This window comes from Lonchura striata, chromosome 2 (assembly GCF_050655825.1).
Source record: "Lonchura striata isolate lonStrDom1 chromosome 2, ASM5065582v1, whole genome shotgun sequence".
Taxonomy (NCBI): Eukaryota; Metazoa; Chordata; class Aves; order Passeriformes; family Estrildidae; genus Lonchura; species Lonchura striata.
The window spans coordinates 119,856,200-119,869,773 of NC_140704.1; the positions used below are offsets into that span (position 1 = coordinate 119,856,200).

Consider the following 13,574-nt stretch of genomic DNA (forward strand, 5'->3'; position numbering starts at 1 on the left):
TATTGATGAAATGAAGTACTGCATACTATTAAATTATCATTTCATGCTACTTATGCTAATAGGCAGAAGAGCATGGCAGATTATTACTACTTTCATTTGTAACTGATTAATGTGTATTGTTGATAGCATGCATTCCTTCCTTAAGGAGGGTGGAGAGGTGTGAGATTTCAATTTGAAAGATTTTGTTATGTTCCTTTATAGAGTTAGATTCTGTAAAGAGAAAAAGGAGGAAAGCAGAGAAAAGAGGACAGAGTGAAAGGACAGGGATAGCTGTGTTAAACAAGCTGAGATGATGTTGTAATAATAACTGTTCTATGTCTCTATGCATATGGTGCTGAGCAGAATGCATTGATTCCTCTTAACAGTTATGTCTTTATGAGTGCAGTCCCCCTACAGTTAATAATCTATTGTACCTGCTCTTCAAGACACCTTGCTATTGAATGAATTACTAAATAGCACAATGTGTAGCCATTTAATGAGGCTGAGTAATTCTATTATCTCTTCATTCTATTTATTCAGCAGCTCATATTTTCCACCTCCACCACAGATAAAGTTAACAAAATTAATTTTACAATCAGTTTGATAATTCTGTCATCTCTGTGTGTGCATGACATGCATGTGCTGAAGATCCACCATCCTGTGGTTTGTCTATGTCCTACTTTACTTGAGGTAATCAGAAGACAAAATAATTACCATAGGACTACTATACAGAATAGCCACAGAATTTCATTTGACTTGACTTAATATTTATTTTCACAAAGAGTGAAAGGAGTTTATCTCCTTTTGACCACATGCCAAAAGGGAAGTTAAGGCCTGTTGTACACAAGGTGAAGGCAGTTGTATCATGGTAGAAAGTGAGAAGCATTGAAAACAGACCAAGTAAATTGCACAGGTGTTGCAACTGTGCCATAGATCCACACTGAATGAACTTGCTGATTGTTGAAACTAATAGGTTACACCAAATTGTGCATATAAATCCTTTTTGCTGCCTTTCACACTCTTTGAATCCTTCCACTGTCATTATTCCCTACCAGCCATTGACATTCCAATTCCAAAACTGAATTAATGTGTTTTTTGCATTGTGTTGAGTAACTATGGCAGACATATTCAACATGAACAGCATAAGCACACATGTCACTATATGAACAGTGCCACAGTGTTATCCTCATATGTGGACTGAACGCACATGATAAAAGAGGAAAGATGAAGGTCTCTTGAGGATGAAAATGAGAATGGCAGTCTGATAGTCTCTCTAGAATTGGCATGGAGATGTCTGCTATCTGCCAAAGTTTTGCTCAAGACAACTGAATTTAGTAAACCCAGAGCAAGATAAAAAATTTATAAAAATATAAATTACTGTTGAGGGTATTTTTATGGTGTTACACTGAACTGGGCCTTTGCCATCAGATTTTCATAGTGGGAACAAAGGATACTGTGAATGGACAGAAAAGTAGGAAATGATACTTAATTTGTGAAATTGGCAGAGAAAATTTTGATATAAAACCCTGTTGTTGGCTCTTTTTAAATTCAGACTTCTGCTACTGATTTACCCTTCTAGCCACAACTTTAATACAACTTAAGTTGCTCATAACACAGATATGGTACTGTCCTTTATCTCCTTCCCTGTGTGGATTGAGTTTGGGTGCCAACGAATTGCTGTATGCAGTCTTAAGATTTACTTAGGGTTTTGCTTAATAGGATGCAACACTGGCATTCATTGACTTCTGCCACACATTTATGAGCACAGATTGTCTTTCTGAAGTCTGATTATAAAATGGGGGACTCAGCTGCTTCAGGCCCATAAAACAGTGCTGATGGACCAGAGTTTAAAACCTATTCCACACCCCCACAAAAAAAAGTACACAAACCTAAAAATATCACTCATGACATCAAGATTATGTCAATCCTATACAGATACATTTTGTTACTCAATCATAACTAAAACTCAGGGGTACTGTAGCTTTAAAAATATCATTGAAAAATATCCTTCTACTTCAGCTAACTGAAAAGTTACACAGAGGCAAAAAAAAACAAAAAAGCTGCAAATCCAACCCATCTGAGTGCCTTTTTTCTCCTCTACTTCTCAGTCTTTCTCTTGCTCTTACAATTTCCATTTTGCTTGGCTTGTGTCCAAATTTAAATTAGATGTTGAGCTCAAAAATCATCTGTCTCTATCTCTCTTCTTGCTGTCTGTCCCTGAGAGACATGTTCTCCTTTCCAGTATGTGAGAAGCCAAGAGTTGGATCCCTTCATAACTCAAAGAGCAGGTCAATGCAGCCCATGGAGGAGCTGTCATGCTTGGCTGCAGCAGAAGGGAAAGAATGGATGGAAACAATCCTTTGAAATGTGGGTTTCTACCAGGGAGCACGTTCCGAACAGTGAAGCAATTGCACCAAAGCACATCCAGGTCCAGCTGGATGTCAGACCCTAGAGCATGGTGGCACATGGTACTCTAGAGCAAAAGAGATTCCTGCTTTAGTGCTATAGATGAATGACAGATCTGTATACTAGAGGGAGGACTTGCTCTGTTTTATAAAACCTTTATTAATTAGGATGTGTTAATCTCCTGATAAGAGAGTTGTCAGCTCCCCACAGAAAGATTTGGAGAATTTGATCTTCCCTCTAGTGCGACCATCCCACATTCACACTCATATAGAAACCCTCATGATTTAATGGCCTTCTGTTTTCTCTGACCTAGCATAAGGGAGGTACAGGCATGGAAAGACATGTGCTTCACGTCACCATTTTGGTTGAATTTAACAGGATTCATATATTGTTGTATGAGAAATTTTGGAAGTCAAGAAGTAGATGCTGTTGTTTCCCTCTCTCTACACCCATACTAATTATTTTATCAAGTCTGCTTATTTGTGACAAGCCTCTAGCTGTCCATAAACCATTGCAGCTAAATCCTAATTCATCTTATTCATGTTTCTTTTACACTACATATATTAATGTTTTGGAAATAAAAGTAGGAAATGATATTGTAGAGGCAAGAAATGGGGCATAACAAACCTAATACTGCCCAACAGTTTAATATTATATATGCAAGTAGCTAGCCTCAGTTCTTGTTAGAGGTTTTACCATTTTGGTTCTCTCACGTAAAACAGCAGCACACAAAAACAATCCTGGCAACCTATGAAACAGTGGAGGACTAAATGTTTCAGTACCACAAATCATGTGAAAATACACCAAGTAAAAAAAAAATTCACTTGATTAAATTATAGACATATGGACATAAGCTGTCTTAAATTGTGCATTGTGACATCTGTACAGTTACAATATTTTCAAGGAAATGAACCCAGATTTAGTGAGTTATCTAAATATTAGGCATAATTTTAGGCACATTATTAATCTTTGTGGTCTTGGTGAGTTATGAATGAATTTGAATTGAGGAACAAATTAAAGTTAATTTTTAAACCTTGGTTTTTTCTTCTTTCAAATGCTACTTATCCAACCATAACTGTCCTTAGAAAAATAAAGTAGCCGTTGTGAAGTACTGAAAAAGACTCTTAACTAGTCCTCCACTAGAAAGATGATGGTGTAAAGAAGTTAAAAAAATACAACTTCTGGACTGAGTCAGAGATCAGGAGGACTCTGAAATAGTGTTTCTCACCATGGTAACTTTGAGAAAATTGCACTAAAAGAAGAGCACATGGTTTTCCTTTAAGCTAAAGAGACAATTATCATGTCTCTCTTGTTTAAATTAAGTGAAAATCTGAGATATGCGCAGCATAAATGAGGAAAGCATATGGCCCTTGCTTGGTAATTTAAAGGGTAATTTGGTTAAGAAATTGAGAGTAGTTCAGACCAGAGTACTATTATGTAATATCAATGCAAGCAGAAGCCTCCCCAGATAATCAGGTCCTATTTTTCTGACACATTTTTATACTTCATGATTCATTTCCCATATTTCTCACACTTCTTATTTGTGGTTTTAAAATATGTTCAACTTTTTTAACATAGGAAACAGTGCTTTATTTAAAAAAAATAGATGTAGGAGTTAGCCTATAGGAATGAAAGGGAAGATTTTTCTCTTCAGTTTCAATCAAGAAAGGAAGAAACAGTCATTATATTCTGAAAAACATTTTGAGTTTTATTATTTTGTATATAGCTACAAGAGAAAAAGCTTTTACAACACAGGATTTTTTGCCTGTGAAAAACTAGAGTTGGAACCCCCCCACAAAAGTCAGCAAGAGAGCACTGGGATATCTTGAAAAATATTTTCCAAAATGGGCAGATCAAGGACTTTTTGGTAGTAAATTAAAAATTGTGCAGGTCAATTTACTTTGAGCAACATTTCTCCAAGTGTTTAATGAGAAATATATTCTTGACTTCTCACTAAAAATTTAGTCAAAACTGGTAAGAATCTATGTGTTTCCCCATGAGCAATTGTTTAACAACACTTTAACCTCAGAGATAACCACAGTCTACCCATGAAGATATTACCATCTTACTTGGGTCAGTGTAATTTGTATTTTATTTTTCATTATATGCTTACAAACAGTGTAAGCAAAAGGAAATTCGTGTCTTTTGGTATTGTAGACATAAGGATATGAATCTGATTCCCCATACCTCTAAATACTTGCCTAACTGCAAGATCCTAAGATTCCAAGGGAATCACATATATAAATGTTGAATTTAGTCAGGAACCTTGTATCACCTAAAAGTTCTTTGTACTCTGTTAGATAATCCATGATTTAGTAAATCATATGAATATGCACTTAAATATTTCTCTTTGTGCAAAATTGTGCAAACACACTTAATTTAGGAACACGTATTAATGACTTCCTGAATTTAAGCCCAAAATTTTCCGGTTAATGCAAGGATTACTGACTTCTGGCAGATCTATGCTTCAACCTTCAGAGAAAGCCAGAGTGTTATGAAAGCTGAATTTATGCATCACTGATGTGACTAGGCACTTCTAGGGAAATCAGTCATTTTACTTCAGTGATTTACTGCCATTAAGTCAGAATCAGCCCAAAAAGATTTTTGAGAGTTGTCTATAGTATATGAACATGAACATGCAGAGAAGCAAATATGTGGGGTAGGAACCCCATGAGATATTCCCTTAATGGGAATATTTCCTGCCCAGAAATAGGAAGAATATTTTCCATATGCAGATATAATGGAAATTCCCTTTCATTTTTTAAAGAAAAACAAAGAGTCAATTTTATTACTTGAGAAATAAACCATCCAGAGTTTTTTCACTGCAAAAATTGGAAGCTACTTAAGAGTTAAAAGGCATGGATCATAACCTTTGAAACTTTCCCCAAAGCTGCACAACTACTGATGGGGTGACATGAAAAGCCATTTCCCTTATAATGAGATACCAAGCGGATCTGTCTTCTTTTAAAACCTGGCATTTAAAAATACATTTACCTCTATTATGTACTGGCCTAACCTGCACAGGCTATTTCTTGTGACATATTACCAGAGCAGATGTTTTAGACAACCTGCTGGCATAACTGCAAAGAATGAACAATGTTTTTTGTTTTTTCTTTTTTAATTTTGACAAACTCCTGCAAAAGTTTATTTTCCAGTATTTCAACACAGGTTTATCCAAGGATTTCTTATGTAAATTGCCTATTATTTTTCCCCTACTGTGCAACTGAGTAGTGTAATATGAAGAAATGGGAAAAAATGGACACCCTGATGACTTTTTTTCACAGGACATCTGCTCACCTTACCCAGATCTTTTGCAGCCAATTTGTCTAAGACCATATGGATGAGATCAAATTGAAGAGAAGTGGGGGGAGGGGAGAATGCAGAGGAAAAGACAGGGGCTAGAAAGGAAGACTAAAGGAAAAGATAAGAAAGAGATGAGTTAGAGAAAATAATATTTTAAAGGAAAAACACCCCCCCCCTCACTGCAAAAAACATCGCTGACAGAAAATAGAAAATAAGAAAGTTATGATTTTATGATTTTATGATTTTTAGTTACTGCATATCAGTTCTAGGTTAAAACTTCATGTTATTATTGAATAACAAGATACCTTGTTCAGAGTAGCTATTGCAGTCTTTCTACTGTCATGACCTTTCCTATAGCTTAATAACAGAATCTCAAACTGAATCTGTTTAATATTTCATTAAATTGTTTAAAATATAAATACAGAGCATTATGCTACAGAATATATTTGTACTTTTTACCAAGAGCTGGTATATTTCTGTATTCATGAAGTAATGACCTTCAGGATTTGGAAGAAGGTCTTCTCTGTTTCATAGCTCCCTATTCCATTTTATTAGTTTTTTTCAGGCTGTACAGAAATATGAAATTCATCTCATCATCTCTAACAAATGTATGATCAATCAGGGAGATGCAAAATCATCTAATGTTTATATTAAGTTCCTGGCACAAGCAATCACCCCTAATGACTTAGTATTGCCACAGTAAGCTGTGCATATGCTCAAGTATTTTCATTTGTGTTTCTGATATTTATCTTATATTTATCCTTACATGGTTATGGACCCAATCCTTGGGATAGTTATGTGAGTTATTAAGCTAAAACAACTTGGAATTCTATGGCCAGCTTGCAAACTTAAAGTTAAGTATGTGCTTCACTCTTTATAGAACAAGAGCCTTCCTCTGTTTAAGATGCATAATAGATATACCAGCTGTGTAAAAGAAAAAGATTCAAGCAATATTTTGACAGAAGAGGAAGGGGTTACTAGGAAAGAGTAATGAAAAAATCAATGCAGAGGTTTCAGATTCTATTGAAATCAGGTTTCAGTTCTTGGTAGGGCATGAAAAATTATTTTAACAATATTTTGCAGACAATTAAGGAGTGCAAAGATGTGTTACATCAGTTTGCATTTGTTTTTTTGTTAAAACTGATCCAACAGTTAACAACACTCAGCTGCTGCACAGCCCTGTGCTCAGCTGCAGTAATGCCTTTGTGTGTCTAATGACTGAAATACAGCTCTTGGGTTTTGAAGGAAGCTGCGTTCTCAAAGGAGAAGCTACCTAGCAAAGCATTCAGCTTTATGACATAAGCACACTCTTGCCACTAGCAGTTGTCAACTATTATATCAGTTGGGCTACTGGAAAATAAAATATTGAACGATTGGCCAAAAGAAGTACCCAATATGCTGTATAATTAAATGAATCCACTGGAAGATTTCTCATAAACAAGTGTAATGGTGTCCTGGCCTACTAAGCAAGATGGGTAAGGAGCACTGTTTTCAACTGCATAATTTGCTGACCTCATTTTTTGATTCATGCTACTTTATGAAGAAAAACAGAAGAATGGACAAAGTGATCTTTCAGGCTTCTATTTTTTGTACTTATTTCAACTGCTTTCCAGCCATTTTCACTGATTTGTGTTTTCATTTATTAAAATCACCAGAAACTGATAGCAGAGGGCAATATCTTTAATTCAGGTCTGCTCCTTTGCAAAATGACTGAAGACATGACTCTTTTGACAAAGAAAGCTCCTTTTCCAGGTTTTGTACTGAGGCTTCTTTTTGGCCAATACCTTATTTTTGTCAGAAGTTCAATGGTATGACACCATCTACATTGGGGCTGTCCAAACTTACACAGACTTTAGCATCAACATCAGCTTAAGCTCCTTCTGTCTACATTTGTCCTCCTGCCCATCATCTTCTGTTCTTGCCTCCTGTCTAAGGGGAGCATAGCTGGGAGGCCACATGGCAAGATGATCAGATGGTGAAATTGGTCAAAAAAAACCTGTTAATTTTAACAGACACCAGTTCTCTGGTCTGGTTCACTGTGGAAGCTCCTGAGATGGGGGCCTGTGTCTTCTCCCAAGTACAAGCAATAGGACAAAAGGAAAAGGCTTCAAGTTGCTCCAGGGGAGACTTAGATTGCATAGTAGCAAAAGTTTCTTCCCCAAAAGGATTTTAAATCATTGTAACAGGCTTCACAGGGAAAGTGTTGAATCACTATTCCAAGAGGTATTTAAAAGACACTTAGATGTGGCAATAGGCACATGGTTTAGTGGTGGACCTGGGAGTGTTAGGATAATGCTTGGACTCTATCATCTTACAGGTCTTTTCCAACCCAAGTAATTCTATGATTCAATAAACAGAGGAGGCATCTGGGCAGAGGAAAAAATAGCTGTAAGTGGGGAGAGAACCAGAATCTACTGAGCAGGTGATGATGCTAATAGTAATGACCCTTGAAAAAGGCTTTCTTCTCTGCCTGTCTCTGTCTCTCCACCCTAGTTCTCATAGCCAAAGCAGTATCGAGGCAAAAAAAACCTCTACAGTGCACCTGAATTTCTTTGTTCTTTAGTAAAAACAGCTGCTTAACTGTCTTTTAGAGCTATCGGAAAAGGGTTGTGAAGAAATCTTCTAAATTAATCTTATATGAGAATGCTTCAAGAGAATCAAATAACAATTAGAAATATGTTAGGACTGTCTTTGAGTTTCTGTTTAGCTTAATATCATTCTGTAAAGTAGATGCAATACCAGAAAAAAAAAACAACCAAACATAAAATACCAGTTTTCTTAGAAGCTCCATCAATGTTCATTGTATATATTACAAATATAGGTTTAGATGACTGTATAATCAATATATTTGAAAGAGAATGATACAAGAAATTGTGCTTTTTCTAATAGCAAAAAAAAAATTCCTTAGCTAAATACAGTATGTTATACACACAGTACATGAGCAAATGAGCAAAAAGGAAATATGATCCAAAAAGCCAAAAAGTGGGATGCCTGCTAGAAAAACAATCAGACATGAGAATAACACAAGGAACCAGTTTAGCTGTAGGGAAAATAGGCTAAACAGTGTTTTGGGCAACAGTGACAGCTGAGGGGATTTTTACAGCTGTGTTCAGATTGGAAAAGTATTATTTATCACATGATAAATTCACAGAGGGTGTACAAATGGAATGTACTAAACCTTATGGCAGTTTTAACTCCTTTTCATAAATGCATACTAACCATTAAAGAAGAATTTAGTGAACAAAATAGCACATGGGTTAATTAGGTGGGGGTCTTTTTGCCATCTTCCACAAAGAATAATTTCTGAGATTTGCAAAACTCCATTATTGCGTGCTGTATTCACATTCTTAAAAGAGGGTGGTAGTGAATGCAAAATACTTATACAGCACAAATAGATTGATAGAAAATCACCTCCAGACATTCTGTGCAAAATAAATACACTAGTGGACTGGCGTGTTCAATAGGTTTTTTGAACACAGAATTAATTTCACTGCATAACTGGATATGATGGCACAAAACAGAAACTCATTTTTGTCAGCCCAAATGCTCATTTAATAGTCACAAAACAGCCTAATGAAATAGGTTTTGAGTCAAATATTACTTCCTTTACATCTTCAGCACTAAATAAATATACATTTTAGAAATACCAAAGGAAGATAGTAGTAAAAACTTGCTGATGTGAGTGGGAGCTCCCCTATTTGTTTGAAAGGACTCAAAACAACTGGATACTTAACATTTTTAAAGTGTGAACTGCAGCTCCCACACACCTTCAATCCTTTGTGGACAACATGCGTTTGGAGAACATCACCTTCTTTCATCTTACAGATGCCAGTTTTGTCTCCTCCATCTCCTTGACCCCCACCTGCCATCTTCAAATTTTTTGTACTAAAATTATCAATTGTTTAAACCAATATATTCTGAAATGTGTTTAAAGCTGTCAAAACCAAAATGTCCTAGTTGCACTCCATGGCTCACTAGTCATGCTTTTTATACTGTTAAGGTGAATTCACTGATGGAACTCCAGAAATAAGTTGGAATGGTTCAAAATATCATTATTGAGAAGGCATTTCTGTCAAGAATTCACTTCATCGACCAGAATGTGGACAGAGTTTGATAGATCTGCATAAAATTACTTTGGAAAGTACCTGCCCATTCTGGGCTGGAAGGAACTGCAACTCAAAAAGATGTTAGGGAAAAGCACATCTGCCAATAATATAGCTGCTAATGTTGGACACAAAGAAAGCATAAAGCAGAATTATAAGAGCTGTTGGTGAAATCCAATTGACAGAAATATTCTGAAATTCAATATAAATTGTATGTAAATTAAAGACATAATTTTACTGTACAGGGAAGAGAGGAGGTCAAGCACTACTTTCTGAGTATTTGTGAGGGTTTAGATCAGTGTTTTTCCATAATGGTAGCTTTTCGGCCTCTCATACTGTTTTAGGAAATAATTCAAACTACAAAACGATTCTGAAACTGGCATCCAGATTTTCTGGATAGAAATATATATCGCCAGCTAACATCTACTAGGTCCTTCCAATCTTTTTGTCCCTTCTAATTGCTAGTATTGGAATATTTTACATTAAATGATTTTTCACAACAGTAGGAATTATTACCATGTTTATTAGCTGGAAGATAGGTAGATAGATAGTAGTGCTATTGGGTAAGCATACAAAGTGTTTGTGTCGTGTCTTGGTTCCTGCTTCTCTACAGCCAGGAACTGATTATTAATACTGAACAGGGAAAAGCTGCTGAATGTTTAAATCTACCCCATCTGATATGGAGAGACTTTAAATTTGGACTGTTCAAACCCCAGCTGAGTAGCAGTAAGCTGCCTTAACTGTACAGTGTACAATGTGGTTAATATCAGAAGACTTTAAACTCATGTAGTCTTCTCTACACCTGTACCTAAGTATGAAAGTATTGGATCTTCTTTCTTTGGGTCTTTGGGTTTGGGTTGATTTGTTGCTAAGTGTTTCCTTGTATTCCTTTTTTTTTTTTTTTTTTTTTTTGGGTGTATGTTTTTTTAGTTATTTATTTTTTTGGAGGTTTTTTTTTAGTGGGTTTTTCTTTTTGTGTTTTTGGGTTTGTTTTTTTTTTTTGGTTGGTTGGTTGGTTGGTTTTTTGGGAGTATTTTCGGCAGGGATTGGTGATGGAAGAAATGTCTGGCTTCTGTAGAATTTGTCAAAACAGAAATAGAATGATAAAGCTACCTCTTGTTTTCTGTAGTCAGGAGAGCTGCCAAAATGAGCTGACACGAGTACAGCACTGTCTTCTCCCTACATATGTCTTGGGTCACGAGGCATAGCAGCATTTGAGCTTCAGAATGGTGCTTGAAGAGCATGCTTCATGGGGACATGAGCATGTAAGTAGGATGACTTAATTATAGTGCATATGCATGCGTATCTTTTCTCCCTTGTGAGCAGTTTTTCATTAAAGGAAATGATTAGGTACTTATTATTTATACATTGTTTTCCATTGCTTAGGGATATTTTTCTGTAATCTGCCTCACACTCTGAAGGATTGTAAAATAACTTTCTGTCCATTAAGTAATTGGCTTAATGCAAGAAATAGAGAATGAAAGAAATCATGTGTGCAGGAGGCTCCCTGTTGACTTTTCTTCTCTTTAAATTTAGACAACAATCTCTTCTGGCCTCATTGTTGTTTAAAAGCTTCTGAAGATTTTTGGCTGGAAAACAAAAGAAAAGCAGGAACAGGAAAAAAAAGAGCCATGCAGTATGTTTTAAGCTAATAGAGCACCCCAGGGAGCTTGTTCTAGAGAGACTCTCCATAAAGGCAGCAGCAGGGATGGGGAGAACCTCTGTCCATCTCCCCATATCCAGTTGAGTTTACATGATAGATAGCTTGGTGATAAGCTGAAGAAGGATGCTTCTAACCAATTATGTATTAATTCTGCATATGACCATAAGGACTCAGATTTATTCCAAAGTAAATGGCTGACTGTAGATTTTTTTTTTTCAGAATTCATAGCAGACACAATCTTAACAGTTTATTCATGTCAAGTAGCACCTTACTTCTGCAAACCAGTGTAATTTTGTGTTGAGATAACAGTCCAAGGATTGAAAAATAGGAAACTAGCTCTTACTGAAAGAGGCATTTCTGCCATCACCCGATCCTAATGTATCTCCCTTACTGTCCAGTGTAACTGAACCTTGAGAAAACCCAACATAGGCGAGGTGCTGTGCCACAGACAGCTCATACCTTTGTGCAACTGTCTAGCTTCCACATAACCCAGCATCTGACTGGTGAGTTTGAGTTTGAGTCATCAACAATCACTTCCATGAGCACGTAATCAGTTTTTTCAATCAATGCATTACATCCGAATTGTATTAGGACCATTGCTGCAATGACATTTCTTGCAGTATTATACCACAGTATGTTCAATCCGGATGCTATATTTGAAGGTTATTCTATATTATAGTTATTAAAATGCCTATACAACAGATAAAAAGACATGAAAATATTGGCTCATGAACACGGGGATAGAGCTCTTGAGTGTGCAAAATACAGAGTGCAATGTGTTGGATTTTTAGGTGTTCTAAAATAAAACAGGAAAACAGGTGTATTGACAATAAATGTGATTTGGGTTTTTTTCACCTGAATATTTTTATCTGCAAATGCAGATTTATTTGGTTTAAGGAACATGCCATTTCAATGATAATTTCATCAAATACTCAGATATGTTCATTTAGATTTGAAATTAATATGATGTTAAGAAACAGCAACAGAGATAGTAATTTAGCCTAGGAGCCTGCTTTCCATAAAATGTCATTAGAAATGGACTTTTAAAAAGGGTAAGTCAGAGGAACACCTCGACACATGTGCTTTAAAGACTTCAGCATGTTTTTCCCAAGTACACAATAATCAATAAACTAGAGAAAAAGGCAAAGATGGAATCATAATCAGAAGCCTCCAGTCATCCTGTGCAACAGGCAAGTATCCTAACCCCACTTACAGGCTTGGTTCCATTCTTTTAGCTAGTTAGCTATTCAAATTATTTTACTGGATTAAATTGGTAGACAACCATTTCCAGAACAGTTCAAAAGGTTACAGTTAAGTCAGTTATTTGTGAAATGAAAGGCTAAAGATAGATACTTTAGTTTCAACAAGGAAAAGTAGTGTGACATCAGTAACTTTGGCTGGTTGTTCGAGTCTTTCACCTTCTGAAATGACTTCTGAAACCCATTTTGTTTTTTGCTCAATAGGAAAATATTGAAATTTGTAAAAAGTCCTTTTTTCTTCCCTTTCTCACTTCTCTTCCCTACCCTTAGTTTTCATTAAGAAAAAAAACCTTAACATTTCTATGTAGGGATAGAGCAGATTTACGAAAGTTTTGGGGTTTTTTAGCTTGATAAGTGCAAGTACAATGTATGTCTCTGTATTTGTGTGTGTGTGTGTGTGTGTGTGTGTGTGTGTGTGTGTGTATCTGTAGAAGTGTAGCATGTAGGAACTGAAAGGATTATTTTAATGAACAGTTTTTCACATTTACCATTCCTCACAAAACAACCAGACAATGAAATAACATGGATAGAGAGTGGACTGAATAAAGCATTGTGCTCAATAACAAAAAGTTTAGAGTAAGAATAGTTACAGGAGAAAGTCATGTCAAAGAATATAAGAGACACAATAGGTAAAACAGTGAATTGTACTGATAAGAAAAAATTAAATGTTATTTTTCTTGTAATAAGCAGGAAGCAAGACTGAGACCAAAATCTTGCATGTATTAAGACTCTGCAATAGAACTTTCCAGCTTTTGGAAAAACTCTCAGACTAATGGTAAGTTGTAGACTAATTCTACCATATACAAATCTAATTAAATTCTGGAATCCATAAAATACTAGAAAGTTAAAACTAGTAGCAAA

The 13,574-nt window shown here is 35.8% G+C and overlaps 1 long non-coding RNA gene across 1 annotated transcript in view; it reads left to right on the forward strand.

Annotated features, from left to right (window-relative positions):
* LOC144247157 (uncharacterized) overlaps positions 1 to 13,574 on the forward strand; it is a 180,449-nt gene that overhangs the window by 79,035 nt on the left and 87,840 nt on the right. The window contains exons 5-6 of the long non-coding RNA XR_014953421.1: positions 10,921 to 11,056; positions 11,853 to 13,488. This is a non-coding gene — a long non-coding RNA (uncharacterized LOC144247157). The remainder of the gene's footprint in view (positions 1 to 10,920; positions 11,057 to 11,852; positions 13,489 to 13,574) is intronic.